Source organism: Tiliqua scincoides, chromosome 4 (assembly GCF_035046505.1).
Source record: "Tiliqua scincoides isolate rTilSci1 chromosome 4, rTilSci1.hap2, whole genome shotgun sequence".
In the NCBI taxonomy this organism is placed as follows: Eukaryota; Metazoa; Chordata; class Lepidosauria; order Squamata; family Scincidae; genus Tiliqua; species Tiliqua scincoides.
This window is the reverse complement of record NC_089824.1, coordinates 35,958,724-35,972,895: the sequence shown is the minus strand read 5'-3', so window position 1 is coordinate 35,972,895 and position 14,172 is coordinate 35,958,724.

The following is a 14,172-nucleotide window of genomic DNA, read 5'->3' as shown; positions in this document are numbered from 1 at the left end:
TACTAAGATGGATGGCAGAACCTTGGCTACATAAGCGTATGAGTAGGACTGCTCATTTGGTAGGCCATGTTCTCACTGAGGTGGATTCTATTCTGTAGTTGGTGTTTCTACTGCATCTTTTTAGAATGTGAGCACTTTGGGAACAGGGAACCCTTTATTTATTTACAGCACAATCCTAACCATGTCTACTCAGAAGTAAGTCCCATTGGTTCAATGTGACTAACTCCCAGGTAAAGTGTGTATAGGATTGTAGCCAGAGGCTGCAATCCTAACCACACTTTCCTGAGAGTAAGCCTCATTGAACAAAATAGGACTTACTTTTGAGTAGACCTGGTTAGGATTGTGCCCTTAGTTATGTAAACTGCTTTGTGACTTTTGTTTGGTGACAAGTGGTAAATACACATTTTCAATAATCATAATAATATCTGGGGTGGCACCACTTACTTTGAGTTGCAGGTATAGCCTCTTACACACATACACTCCACAGAAAAAAATGAGATATGAGGCAGATAGGGTCTAGTGTGACTTTTTGCCCCCACACTGAATTTTTTGGTCAAGTATATTTTCTGTGGGTGACTATCACATGAGTTCCTGCCTGAAATGGTGCAGCGTAGATATAGGTTTACCACCTCAATGAGAACTAGACCATAGTGCAGTTGCATCCAAAGGATTGTGAATGGCACCACAAACAAGCAACTTCATACATACCAGTCCCAATCAGAGGAACTGGTGGGCTGTACCAAACATTCTCAAGGGAACATTTGTTCATGAGAATGACAGTACTTCACAAACGCTGTCCTCCTCTGTCCACCTTTTTTACCCCTGCTTTGCTGCCTTGTTTGAAGTCTGCTGGTCAATACTTCACAGAAACAAAAGGCTGCCTGAAGCTATTAGGTGAGGCTGACCTGAACTTTTTTAATTAAATATTTTCATACGTACTCTGACTGGTAGTGAGTTTCCAATATCTCAGGCAGAGGGAGCTATTTTCCAGCCCTGCTACTACAAATCCTTTTATAAGGAGAGAGTCCTGCTACAATCCCAATGATATTGCTATTATTGTTAATCATATTGGTTGTTATCATCACCATCACTATCATTGTCATCAACTGTTTTATTTCTAACATTTCTTTCTAGGGGGTCAACATACTTTAGAAGCATATCATCTTCCAATTTTAGATCTAGTCTCGCAGAGGAATTCACACAAAACTTACTAGACTAAATATTTGCATACCTGCCCTACCTCCTGACATGTATTGGTATCAGCTACTTGTGGCCAGAAGGAAAAAAAAGGAAGATGACGAAAACCCAAAGCCAATATTGATTTGCACAGGCAGCCAAGCAAGTTGCTATGTGCAAGCATGTATTAATCAGTAATTTCATTTAGTAAAAAATAAATAAGATTGGGCTAGTAGAAGTCTTTTTTTCTCTCTTTTTGCAACCTCATACCTGGCATCCTTGCCCAGGTTCTCTTCCTTCAATACTAAATTGTCCTTTTTGCTGTTCCATAATACATGGTACAAGAGAATACGCAATTATTATTGGTAGGCTGCAGGCTTGAGTAAACCTCTCATATGACAACTACAACATACTGGAGGTGGGAGAGGCTGTCATATGTGACCAAGAGTGATGTTCTAAGAGGCATAGGTAGAGAGTAGTTCCTCAGAGATCCCCAAAGGACCCCAAATGATAACATTCAGGGTTCCTTTGTAGAGGCTCTTGTTTTCTTTCTTCATGACAATAGTCAATTCTTTTCCCCCGCATAATTAATGGCTATGTATCTATGAGAATTCCTAACCTAAATTATATAATTTGGTATTTGTGCCATACATTTTATGCACCTCTCCATGTGTCACACTTCTGTGTGTGTGCATGCGTTTCATTCTCACACATTGGCAGTTTTGTTTTTTTTTCTATAGCTAATATAGAGAACTTTGGAAAATTGGTGACTAAAAAAAAAAATGAAATGTGAGTTCATAGAATCCATCTTGAAACCTGCCTCTTGGTGTTTACCTCCAAGCCCACATCTCTGTGTTTGCTTGATTTACATTAAGCAATATCTAAGTGCAAATAGTAATCATACACCAAAGTAAACCAGACCATATGCAATTGCCTCATCTGTTTCTTCAATTGCAGTTGCAACCCCATAGATTCCAATCTTGACAGGTAGCATAATTAGAAAATTCTCTTTGTCTTATTAAATGTGACTCTTCTCAATAGAATTCACGTCGTACCCAGACAAGGACCGAAAATATACTTCAAATCTAAAATGGGAAATCAAGGGGGACTGTTTTATTTTTATCTGTCTTTGTGCAAAGCGACATTATTATCAAAGGATATTGTAATGCCGAAAATGTACTTTGGGGATTTAAATCACGTATTAGCCTGGAAAGCAAAAAGTGCTGTAGGGCCCATGCAATATATTTTCTCATTAATCTGATTGAAAGATTATCCTTCCTATAGCTATGAAAAGTCTAATACCCATATATCCATCTTTCCTGCTAGTAAAATTCAGCTTTGTGTGAAGTCATTGTCTCTCGTGTCTGAGGTCCTACACTCTTCTTCATTTCTCTCTATAAGCCCGGCTGTATTAAAATAAATTCAGAGCAGGCCGCCATTTCATGCACACATTTTGATTATTTCATAAGCTGCTAAGGAAAATGGAAGTATCAGCAAGTCATGCAGTTTTTACTGGTAATGTAATGCTTGTCATTACCTCAGTGGTCATGTGAAAAAGTTTAGCTATAATATCTTTGACAAATGTTCAGCGAGTCAAAACAGTGCGTTTAAATGAGATGCAGATATGAATGAGCTATTATTACAATCACAACTCCAACTTAGAAATTATTAAATATGAATATATACACTTTCCCAGCAACCTGACATTTGTAATACATAACTAGCTGTGCATTCTCCCTTACCCCCCTTCCACCTCCATCACACCACATCATTCTTTCCCCCCCACCCCCACCCGATTCAGAATAAAGGAAGTCATTTTGATCAGAGGCTGCACACGGTAATTGAAGACACTCCTGAAGATTTCATGCAATCAGAGAAGCACGTTATTTGTGATGAAAATTAAGTAAAGGAGGAAAGCCGATTTATAGGTTGTCTTGCTTATGGTCAACCGCCTTTACGAAAGATTAGCAATTCTAACCTAGGCAACCCCCAACCACACACGCGCATATATATATACATACACACACACACTTTCCACATCATAGATTTAGTGAAATTTTCATATAACCTTCATCGTCACATGCAGCTATTCCACAATTTTAAGCTTTTAATGAAATGTTGGAGGGAAAAAGTCTTAAACAGAATGATATCTCTTTTGGAGCTCTTTTTGAGGGCTGATAGCATGAACAGTATAGATGGCTCCAGCCATAACTGTCACACAGATAATATTCTTTTATGCCTCGAGACACTAAGATGGTGCTGTAGATAACCAAAAGGAATAAGCTGCCACCATCACTAATCTGTAGCTTTGAAACACTATAGCTTTTGCATGGCTAAAAGAAGGTAAAATAATCTAGGAAGCGTAATACAGGAGCAAACATACATAGGGCCAGAGGATGGATGATTTTCATATTCTATCATTTAATTTCTCCCATGGATGAAATGAGTCATATGACGAGGATTGTGCTGGGAGTGTTTTATTTTTTAAAAATGAGCATTTGTGTAAAGTACTTGAAAACGCAAAATAAACCGGAGCCCTTTCGTTTTTCTAGAGCATTTTATGGCGAAAGTTGTGAAATTGTAATGCAGGGAATGCTGGGCCTTACTGTTCCCTTCAGAATTTCACTTCCAAGATCTTTATAGGTTGTTTGTAGTACAAGTGTAACAGATCTGTAGCACAGCGGTGCGTATGTTGTGCATTGAGGTTGCACTCTCTCACTGAAATCAATGGGAGTCAGACATGTGCGCTGGATTCTGGCCAATGGCTTCACCATGCCAGACAGGGATCATTTCTGTTGATTATTTTTCAATATGTGGAAGTGAACGCTGTTGAGAGTTTAATAAGAAATTGGGGAGTTATTTGCATCTCTGCATTGTATCGCATGTTTCCCTGTTAGAGGAAACAAGGGGATATTGGGTATGGGGTATTGGGTAACACATACCATTAAGGCTTAACCAAGTCCTTTCTCTTTCCCCACTTAGAGAAAAATTACCTTGAGAGACAGACTGATTTATATTATGCCTTGAGAATGGATCTGATTTCTGATTGTTGTCCTTGGGCCTAATTGTTTTGCATCTCTACTGCATTAAATCTTGGTGTCTATAAAAGAGAGATGTGTAGCGCAATCCCAGGAATGTTTGCTTAGGTTCCATGGCTTTCAGGAGGGCTTACTCCCAGGTAAGAATGCATAGATTTGCTTTCTGACAATAACTAAAGAATACAGCTGAAAAAGTGCATTTTCGGCTAAGGAGAATAATTACTCCTCTCTGAAATGTTAGATTCCCCCCCCCCCCACCTGTGGAAATCTGATGAGTCTCAAATTGCTTCTTACTGGAGAAGCAGCATAAGACACACGAACTAAACAGCAGAATAGGACCCTCCGTATAAATCACCAGTGTTTGTGCACTTCCCTCAAAAGGATGACAGTATACTTTCCAGAGAAATATTAAAAATCTATTTGAAAATCATGAGCAATATGGATATTCTTATTGAATATGTGGCCTCTCAATGCTAATCTGCTAAATTGTGCCCCCATGTACAATCACATCGCTGGGGCAAGAGCACAAAGCATGCAGGAAGCTATTAAATGCACAGCAGTATTTGAAATCGAACCACAGTGAGTTGTTGTTATGGCATGCTGACATTATTGGTTCTTGTATTCAGTTACGTAATGATCTCTGAAGTTCACTTTAAAAAGTGTTCTATAAAGCCACTTAAGAGTTTTCACAGTCTGGCTGTAGAGAACACAATCCACAGCAGTTTTCATTTCAATCCCAGTGTAGAGGAAAGACGTTCTGGTAGGCTGTGACTAGAGTTTATTTACCAATGCCCATAAACGAATTCATCTGATAAGCAAACCAATGCAATGATATTAACCAATAAAAACACGTCTTTGTTCCTGCCACAGCAAATGAACCAATACACATACCTAATTAAAACATGCCGTTATTAGCAGTAGGAAATCCGGAGTGCAGCAGCTGCACTAGCCCTTTAGGACGATGCAAAAAGATGCATGAATTATAGGAAAGTGTATGTTGACAAGGGCTATTTCAGAGTCTGCTTTCCTCTAGCAGTTTCTGGTAAATGAAAATCAAATGGCCAATTCTCCACCAGATTCCTTGTTTTATTCAAACTGAGTATCAATTCCTTGTATTCTTTTCCTCAAGATTCTTCTCTTTCATATTCTGCATCATGTACAGTTACCGGCAATGGGATGGCACATTTGCACTACTACTGAACCCACTCACCCTTAGTATTTTGCAGAATGTGGAAACAAATGTGCACATCAATTATAGGAGCAAGTTAAGAGGATAAGCCAGTGAAGGAGTGATATTTATGTAGGACGGAAGTGGCCAAGCTACGGCACAGATATACCACTGTATATACCACTGTTCAGGTCTTTAAGAACCATGGGTGCTGTAGCTAGGGACAACATCTACAAGATTTCACCTGATACTGCTCAAATGTTCTCCACCAACCTGGATATAGCATCCATAATTCTTGAACTTATCACAGGCTTCAGGAAGTTATGTCACTCTGCAAGACTTGGAGCAGCATGCCAAATGCCAACCATTTTACCTGGCAGCATGCCAACCACCTCCACCACTCCTTCCCCCTTACCCCCACTTCTTCTTGCCACTCTTTAGATTCAAAAAGGGAAGAGGGAAATGGAGTAGAACTGTGGAGGAGGATAGACTAGAGCAGTGTTTCTCAAAGTGTTCTCCCAGGAACCCTGTGCTCCCTAAGACCCCTTCACAGGCTCCATGAGCACACAGTAAGTGACCACTGTCTGCTCAGTGGTGTGCGACTTCATGGGTGTGCTGAGACTCTGAACATGTTCTGATGGGACTCCATGGGACACTGTTTAGGAGTGTAAAGGGCTCCAGCGACCAAACTGTTTGAGAACCACTGGGCTAGAGCATCGGAAATAGATGACAAGGAGTAATGGATGTAAGTGGACAGGCAGAGGTTGGACCCTCATGTCAATCCAGGATCTGAAGGAATTGCTTCAGTTGATCTTATGGATGAAGTGGCCTAGGCTCTCTGGGAGCTGGAGAACCTTCATCTGACTATGACTTATAGCCTAGACTGCCTTCCTTTCCAGAAGTGCCCTGCTGCTTATTCTCTAGCAAAACTACACCAATGGATGGGAAGGTAGAGGCTGCAAATGTACTGTGGGAGAGGGCACTGCGTATTGCCATATCAGGCTTTGGCACACTTTCCAATAAAGGTTTCCATTGTATAACATGGAACATTATTTTTTTTTTTTTAATGTAGCATAACTTTACTTGGCAATGCATCCAAATATGACTACTTCTGCAAAACTTTTTTGTACACAAATATCAAGCCCTGTGTTGCAAACTGTGCATTTGGTGACACATGCATGGTTTTTGGAAATCAGCTTTCTTGTGGGTAAAGATGCACTGTGCTGACTCCTAAGAAACTTATCCCATTATGCACATATTATCGAATACATGATTTTTCAAACATGGAGTTTAAGTACTATATGGGGAATTTGTTATGTGGTATGTTATAAACCGCTTTAACTATTCTAGTGGCACTAAGATCAAGGGGGACAATTCATATGGTAGAAATAATAGCCTCGATAGGTATAGAGAAAGGGGAAGTATCATGACTTCATGACTGAAGCACCATTTCAGATTTCAGTGGGACAAAGACATTTAGCAAGTTCAAAGGACCAGGTTAAATGGTGAAAAAGTAGTCTACGTATTTTAAGGAACATTCCTCCTGATTGTTTTTTTTATATATGTTTATTCCGCAAAGGAATTCAGCAGTAAGTATAAAAGTTCAGTTTCCAGTCAAACTTGGAGAACCATCATTGCATGTCCAGACATTTTTATTTTCACTTTAAAACATCATTGGGGATCATTTTATTGAAACAGTGAGGTTGGGGGGGGGTGCGTAACTCTCTCAGTCCTCTCTGCCATTTTTCCCTGATCATGGCATCATGCTCATAGGAGCAACTGTGATCCTGGCCCTGTGTCCCCCAGGGCCAGGACCACAAAATGCTGCCCCACCTCCACCGGGCACGTCCAGAGGTCTTCTGAAGCCTCCAGAAGGCCTAAAAATGTCACTTATGATTTTTGCCCCAAACCAGAAGTGACATTTTTAAGCCTGTCGGAGGCCTCAGAAGGTCTTCTGGGGGGGGGGGGGGTAGGGAGGCTGTAGGTGGCCTTGGAAATGCCTGCAAAGGCCAGTTTTAAAAAAAAAAGGCAACTGGGGCAGATGGTCACAGCACCACCCCCAGGTGGTGCCCCAGGGCATTTGCTCACCCTGACCTCTTCCCCAGGTACAGCAGTGCAGAGGAAGACATTGTTGGTCATAAAAACTTCCAAAGGAGCTATCTAGTTACCCATCCTGCCTAGCTGCTTCTCACTTTGTCCTGCATTCCAGTCTTTTGAAAAGGCTGATGTTGGTTCCAAGACAGAAGAAGGAAATCGGAGGGAACTTAGTCCACCATTCCAGTCTCTACTGTTCTCAAGGGTTTCCCTCTTCCTTCCTATGCTTGTCTTGGCTTTACAAAAGGCATGGAGTTGGGGAACAGAAAGACCTGAGAGAAGGAGAAGTAGTTTCAGCTGTGGCCCAAAAGAGCAGAGAAAGAAATAGCTAAAAGTAAGAATGCCTGATGGACGGAGTGTATGACTGCCCCAGGTTGGGGAGGAAGTGGAAAGAAGGTGGAGAAGGGGAGAGAGCAAGGAAGGAAGGAAACAGACACAGGGAGGGGAAGGGGAAACAAATGAGGAAGAGCAGAAGGAAGAAGGAAAAGAAAAGTCAAAATGAAGAGAGGGTGGGAAGAGAGGAAGGAAGGAAGGAAAAAGAAAGAAAGAGTCTGTTTTTCTAAAAATTGCCTAACCGCAGATTCTGGTACATGTTTATTTGAGATTTGGGATTAAGTTCTTTTTTTCTGTTTATTTATTTATTTAATTATAATAAACATAAAATAGAAAAACAAATACATACATAAACAAAATTCTAATAAAGCAGCACGAGCGAAGCCAAAACATTTCCATACTTATAATCCAAATACATACAGTCCAAACATTAAGAAATATTAATCTATACCACTAATACTTCAAAATCAATCTTCAAATCCAAAATACCTCAAATCCCCATCCTCTCTCTGATTCAAAAAATCAATAACTGGACTCCAATTCTTCAAAAAGTTTTCTGTTGAATTCTCCCTAAGCAAAATTGTTAATTTATCCATCTCCGCATAATCCATAAGTCTTATCCACCATTCCTCCACCGAAGGTATAGTCATAGTCTTCCAATTTTGAGCATAAAGTATTCTGGCAGCACTTATCATATACAAAAATAAAACTTCATTTTTTCTTTCCACATACTCATCTGTCATACCTAATAAAAATACTTCTGGCTTCAATTGTATATTTGTTTTTAAGATCAACTGTATCTGTGCGTGAATTTGTGACCAATATTTTTTAACTTTTGAACATGTCCACCACATGTGGTAAAATGTTCCCTCTTGTTTCTTACATTTCCAACAACTATTGGACATAGTTTCATACATTTTGGCTAATTTACTTGGTGTCACATACCAACGATAAATCATCTTATATATATTTTCCTTAATGTTAACATTCAAAGTAAATTTTGTCTGTTTTATCCATAATTTCTCCCATCTGTCCATTGAAAGTTCATAGCCCACATTTTTTGCCCACTGGATCATGCATTCCTTAACCTGTTCATCTTCTGTTTCAAACTTCAAAAGCAATTTATATATTTTAGATATTACCTGCTCATCTGATCTTAATTGTTTCTCCAATATTGTAATCTCCAATATTGTAATCTCCAATATTGAGATTTGGGATTAAGTTCCATTGAGTTCAGTGGGCTTTACTCCCAATTAAGCAGGCATAGAATTGAAGCTTGACAGAGAGAGAGAGAGAGAGAGAGAGAGAGAGAGAGAGAGAGCACATGTCAATCCAGGGAGAATAAGGTATGCCAGATGGTATTAATACCTGAAAATGTTATATAAACTCAAATGTGCATTTGGAGATTCTTCTACCGCATTAGGGCATTGGTCTGTCAGCTCAGCATTGTCTACAATGAGTAACAGCAGCCCTCCATGTGTGCAGGTAGATGTGAATTGCATTCAAACCATAATTCCAATCCTCAAACCAGAACTTTTTGCTGTCAGGAAAATAGGATTCTTAGTGCCAACCCCAGTTGTGCAGCGCTTTGTAGAATGTGGTTATGCAAAAGTCATACGGCCCAATCCTATCCAACTTTCCAGCTCCGGTGTAACCACAAAGCAGCCCTGTGGTAAGGAAACACATGTTCCCATACCTTGAGAAGGCTCCAGTGACTGCCCCTCTGCCACAGGATGCAGCGCACACCTCACTGGCACAAATGCACCGACACTGGAAAATTGGATAGGATTGAGCCCATAGACACTTGTTAGCCTGATGCCTGTGACATTGGGGATGATTGTCACATTTCCCATCTCATGTCTACATCATTTCAGGAGCTCTTAAAATGTGCTTTTTAAAAAGTTACTTAGACGAATGTGTTGACGGAACACCACTGCCTGTCACTAAAGTCCAGGGGGGTGCCTATCCTGGTATTTTCAGGATCTAAAGTGTCCCTTTGAAGCTGCTGTTAATCCTGCAGTGGAAAAAAAAATATCTATTACTTTTCCCCATGGGGCTGTTAGCAGCTGGGGGGGGGGAGGTGGGCTTAGGCATTGTAGCTTAGGAAAATGGCATGGGTGGAATAGGGTAAAACATCTTTTCCCCTCCAGCACCACAGCTTTGAACAAGTCTGCAGCCGTCCTCAGCTCTATCCATAATAAAAAGAATAAAAAATACCCAGAAATTCAATCATGGATCTGCTGTATAATGTGTTGCTTGGCCCTTAGGCTAGACTGCCGTGCCAATTGCCCTGGAGTGCCACAAGAAGATGGAGGTTAAACAGAGAATGTCCATGGGAAAGTGCATCTTTCTAGCTTTTGCCTGTGTTTTCACTGAACGTGAATAGCAGGAACTTTGGCCTTCTTCGGAAACAACCCCGAGTTCAGAGGCAGAGGGAGGTTGAGAAGATAGAGGCAGCATGTCTGTGAGGGGGACTGAGGCAGTTGCCTCAGGCTGCAAAATTAGCAAGGGGTGGCACAGTCACTCTGTTGTCATTTCAGTGCACTGCTGCCTGCCTGCCTCCATTGTGTTGCTTCTGCTGACCTCTTCTACCACTGCCTCCACAACTGCTGCTCCTGGATTTAAATAGGAAATCCCCCTCCTGGATTTAAATAGGAAGAGGGGGAAAGTATAAACGAAGAAAGGTGGAGAGAGAAAAGAAATGGTCTAGTGTGGTGCTTCTCAAACTTTCCACCTTCTGGAGCCCCTTGGACTCCTAAACGGAGTCTTGGGGAGCCTCACCAGTGCATGTGCAGAGTCCAGAGGCCCAAAGTGCCTGTGCAGGCATACACTGGTGCAGCATGGAGCCCAGTGTCAAATACTGTTGAAGAGCTGGAACAGGAGAGGAATGAGGAAGGAGAGTCATGCACAAAGAGGTGCAAAGAGATGGATGAGAAAGCTGGGCAGGCAGAGATGGCAACCATGTAAGGTGGAGAGTTCTTCAGAAGCCCCACAGTTCTTAAGAGCACACTTTGATAAAAACTGGGCTAGAGCATCTCCTGGAAATCACTTTCTAACAAGGGTGATACTACACACAAAGCTCCAGTTACACCATAAGGGGCAGCCATGCAGAGAGTCAGGGGTTCTTTGTTTGAGCCCTGGCAGCTCCTGATTCACCTACATTTTGGATGGCACTCATACAGAGGGCTGCATGTGTGAATTTAGCCCACAGTTGGCCATTCATAATGCAAATAAGGGCGCAATCCAAAGTGCACCTTATGCTGGTCCAAGTCCCTTGAGCCGGCATAGGAGGGTTGCAACTGTGCCAAAAAGCGCCTCCATGGCTGAGAGCTGTGTCGGTGCATTTACATGCGCTGACGTGAGGAGGCAGGCAGAAGCAAACCTGCGTTGGATGCAGTACAAGCCTCCTGGCTTGCCTGCTCCAGCGCAGGTTTGGATTGCGCCCTAAGTCGGTTCACGTTGGGTGGCCAATTGGTGTCTGAGTGGAGGGGAAAATAGATGCTCACCATCTCCTCCCCACTCTGCCACTGTGGACATTGCAGGCCTCATTCCAGGCCGCTTCCTGCTTGTGGCTCGAGGTGTGGGTCATGCCCCAGTGCACCATTCACTACCTGCTTTGCGCAAAGAGTCTGCACAGAGGAAGGAGTGAAAATGCTGTTTTCCAATCCAAGCCTGAGTGCAGCGATCAGGCTTGCTCACCTTCCTCCACTGGGCACTTTAAAATAGCCCAGTGGGAGAAGGAGCACAGTCTCTCTTTACTCCATGCAGCCTCTTCAGACAAAGGAAGAAATACAGCGTACCCTGGGAGTGATCCCAATGTACTTCACATTTCCTGCTTTGATTCAAGAGTCCACATGGAGAAAGGAGACAGGCAAGGGGAGGTGGTGAAGCTGGCAGGGGTGGTGGAGCTAATAGCCTAATAGCTTCAGCTGGCCCTGATTTGGCCTTATCCCAGTGAAACATAAGGAAGATGTGTTGCTTATTTCGTGCAACAGGGCGCACTGGGGAGGTGATAATTGGATATTTCAAAGGATCCATGAGAGCCGCTCTTTTTCTGTTCTTGTTGTTGTGCTCTCACATGTGGCACTCTGGTTTTATAGGCCTGTACTTTTGCTGCAAGAAGCTACATCACAAGAGTGCAACAAAACAGCACATAAAAATTGCAACGCTTATTATTATTCTTTCGCCGAAAGCACCTGCTGATGCAGTTTTTGTAAGTGGAGTGGATGTATCTGCTTTGCAAGCTGCTGCTTCTGCTCTCACAGTTCAGAGCAAAGCAAGTACTAAATTGAAATTCCAGATACCCACAAAGCAAAAACAAGAGAGCTGAATCCTGGCACTGAGATGAACTAAATGATGAAATATTCCTAAGCATCATCTGCTAATTATATCAAGTCTTACAGAACTGCAACACATGGGATCCAAAGAAGAGAGTTCACAGACACCGTCACTGAAAAAGGCTGAGAGGAAATACTGGTACCAAAGTAATACTATCCAGGCAAGGAGTTCACGATCCGAAGTTTCGCATTCCAGTTGAAGTACTTACAGCACAATACTATGCGTGTCTACTCAGAAGTATGTCCCATTGTGTTCAATGGGACTTACGCCCAGGAAAGTGTGTATCAGATTGCAGCCCAACTTTCCTTTAGCAAAGTGCAGCCATAGAATATTTTGTATACATGAAGGATTTAAAAAAAAAAAAATCAGGAGAGAATATACGTTCATGTCTCCTCTCTAGTTAACATGGACTCCTATGGATACTGCAGGGTTGGACGGAAAAACTCTGATGCATATAGAAATCAGTCATGCCATTCCTTGTTAAGTACAGGAATTATCTGCTTTAGATTCTATATTCATAATTTCATTTGCACAGTTATTCTTGAAATGGTAGAGGACTCTTTCAGACCCACGATTGCTGCTTCTCATGCTAGGAGGATCAGCCTGCAGTGCTGAAAATATCTGGGGGAGGGGGGAGTGCTGTGTGAAGTCTTTCGTTTTCTCGAATAATGTTACAAATGCACTGGAATCAGCCCACTCCTGTGCGCTTTGCGCATCATAGGAGTAAGTGCTGCACACCCAAGCTCATTTCTCAATCCTACCATTACATCAGGTATTATAGTTGATATTCTATGCAGTACTAAAACAATGATAAATAAGTCACATGGAAAGTATAACACTATGAAAAATAGGTTTGCGCAGCTCATCAGTTATTGTCCTTTTTCTGCTTTTAAAGTTCAGCATACTGTTATATAATGGGGGGGAAACTATAACAGCTGGGTTCTTTTTTTTTATAAGGTGGAAAGGTGAATTTTATGATCAATTAAAAATATGCATTGTATTGTAAAAAAATAAAAATAAAAATAAGTATGATCAAATCTCATACTTGGGATTTGAGGTCAGGAATAAGGTCAGGAATAAATTTATTTGTCCAAGTATATGTTTTGTTTGATTTGATTTGCATGAGGACTTTGTACTTACTCACTCAGAGCCCAGTCCTGGGCTTGCCGCGCTGGCTCACCACTGGCACATACTGTCACAAACAGTGACACAAACTATCACGCACTGTCACATTTGAGGGCCCTACTGCTGGGGGGGGGAACCTGAGCTCCACAGCTCAGCAGTCACATGAACTGCCGAGCAGCGGAGAGGTAAGTGGGGACATGGGGGGAAGTGGGGAGCAGGAGTTCTGGGAAGTGGGGAGGTGAGTGGAGGGCTGGGAAGAGGGGTTACGGGGAGGGGGAGGCGGGGAGATGGTGGGAAGGAGGCATGCCGGGGGGGAGTGGGGAGGGGGGCAGGACTGGTGATGCAACGATCCACCAGAACCAAAGCCTTCGTGTTGGGCTCACCAGCCGACTCGGAGGCTTTAGATTCACTGCCAACCTTTTCCTTGTCAGTGAATCAAGTAGCCCCATTGTGGGGCTACTCCGTTTACTGGGGGGAAGGGGACAAAAGTCCCCTACTCCTGAGGAGCTGCTGGTGGCTGCCTGATGTGTGCAGAATGTGGCAGCAGCCATTTTCAGCGCCCGCACCCCGGGCAGCTCAGGACTGGGCTGTCAGTCATTTTATTTTTTTCTCCCTGATATGAAAGGGAATATGGCAAATAATGACAGCAAAAGGATGCAACAAGATCAGATTTGTTGACAATGGCCAGTTTAACAGAACTCCTACAGATTCTTTGTCCTTTGAAGCTTATTTTTTAAAGTTAGGGCATGATCCAGACAAAGCTTAAGCAGGCATGAGTGAAACCACACTACTGAGTTTGGTCAGAGAGCTAAATTAATTACAGCCCAGTCCTGAGCTGCCTGGCGCCTAGGGTTGCTCCAACGGCAAAATGGCTGCCATGGCATCCTGAGTGCACCAGGC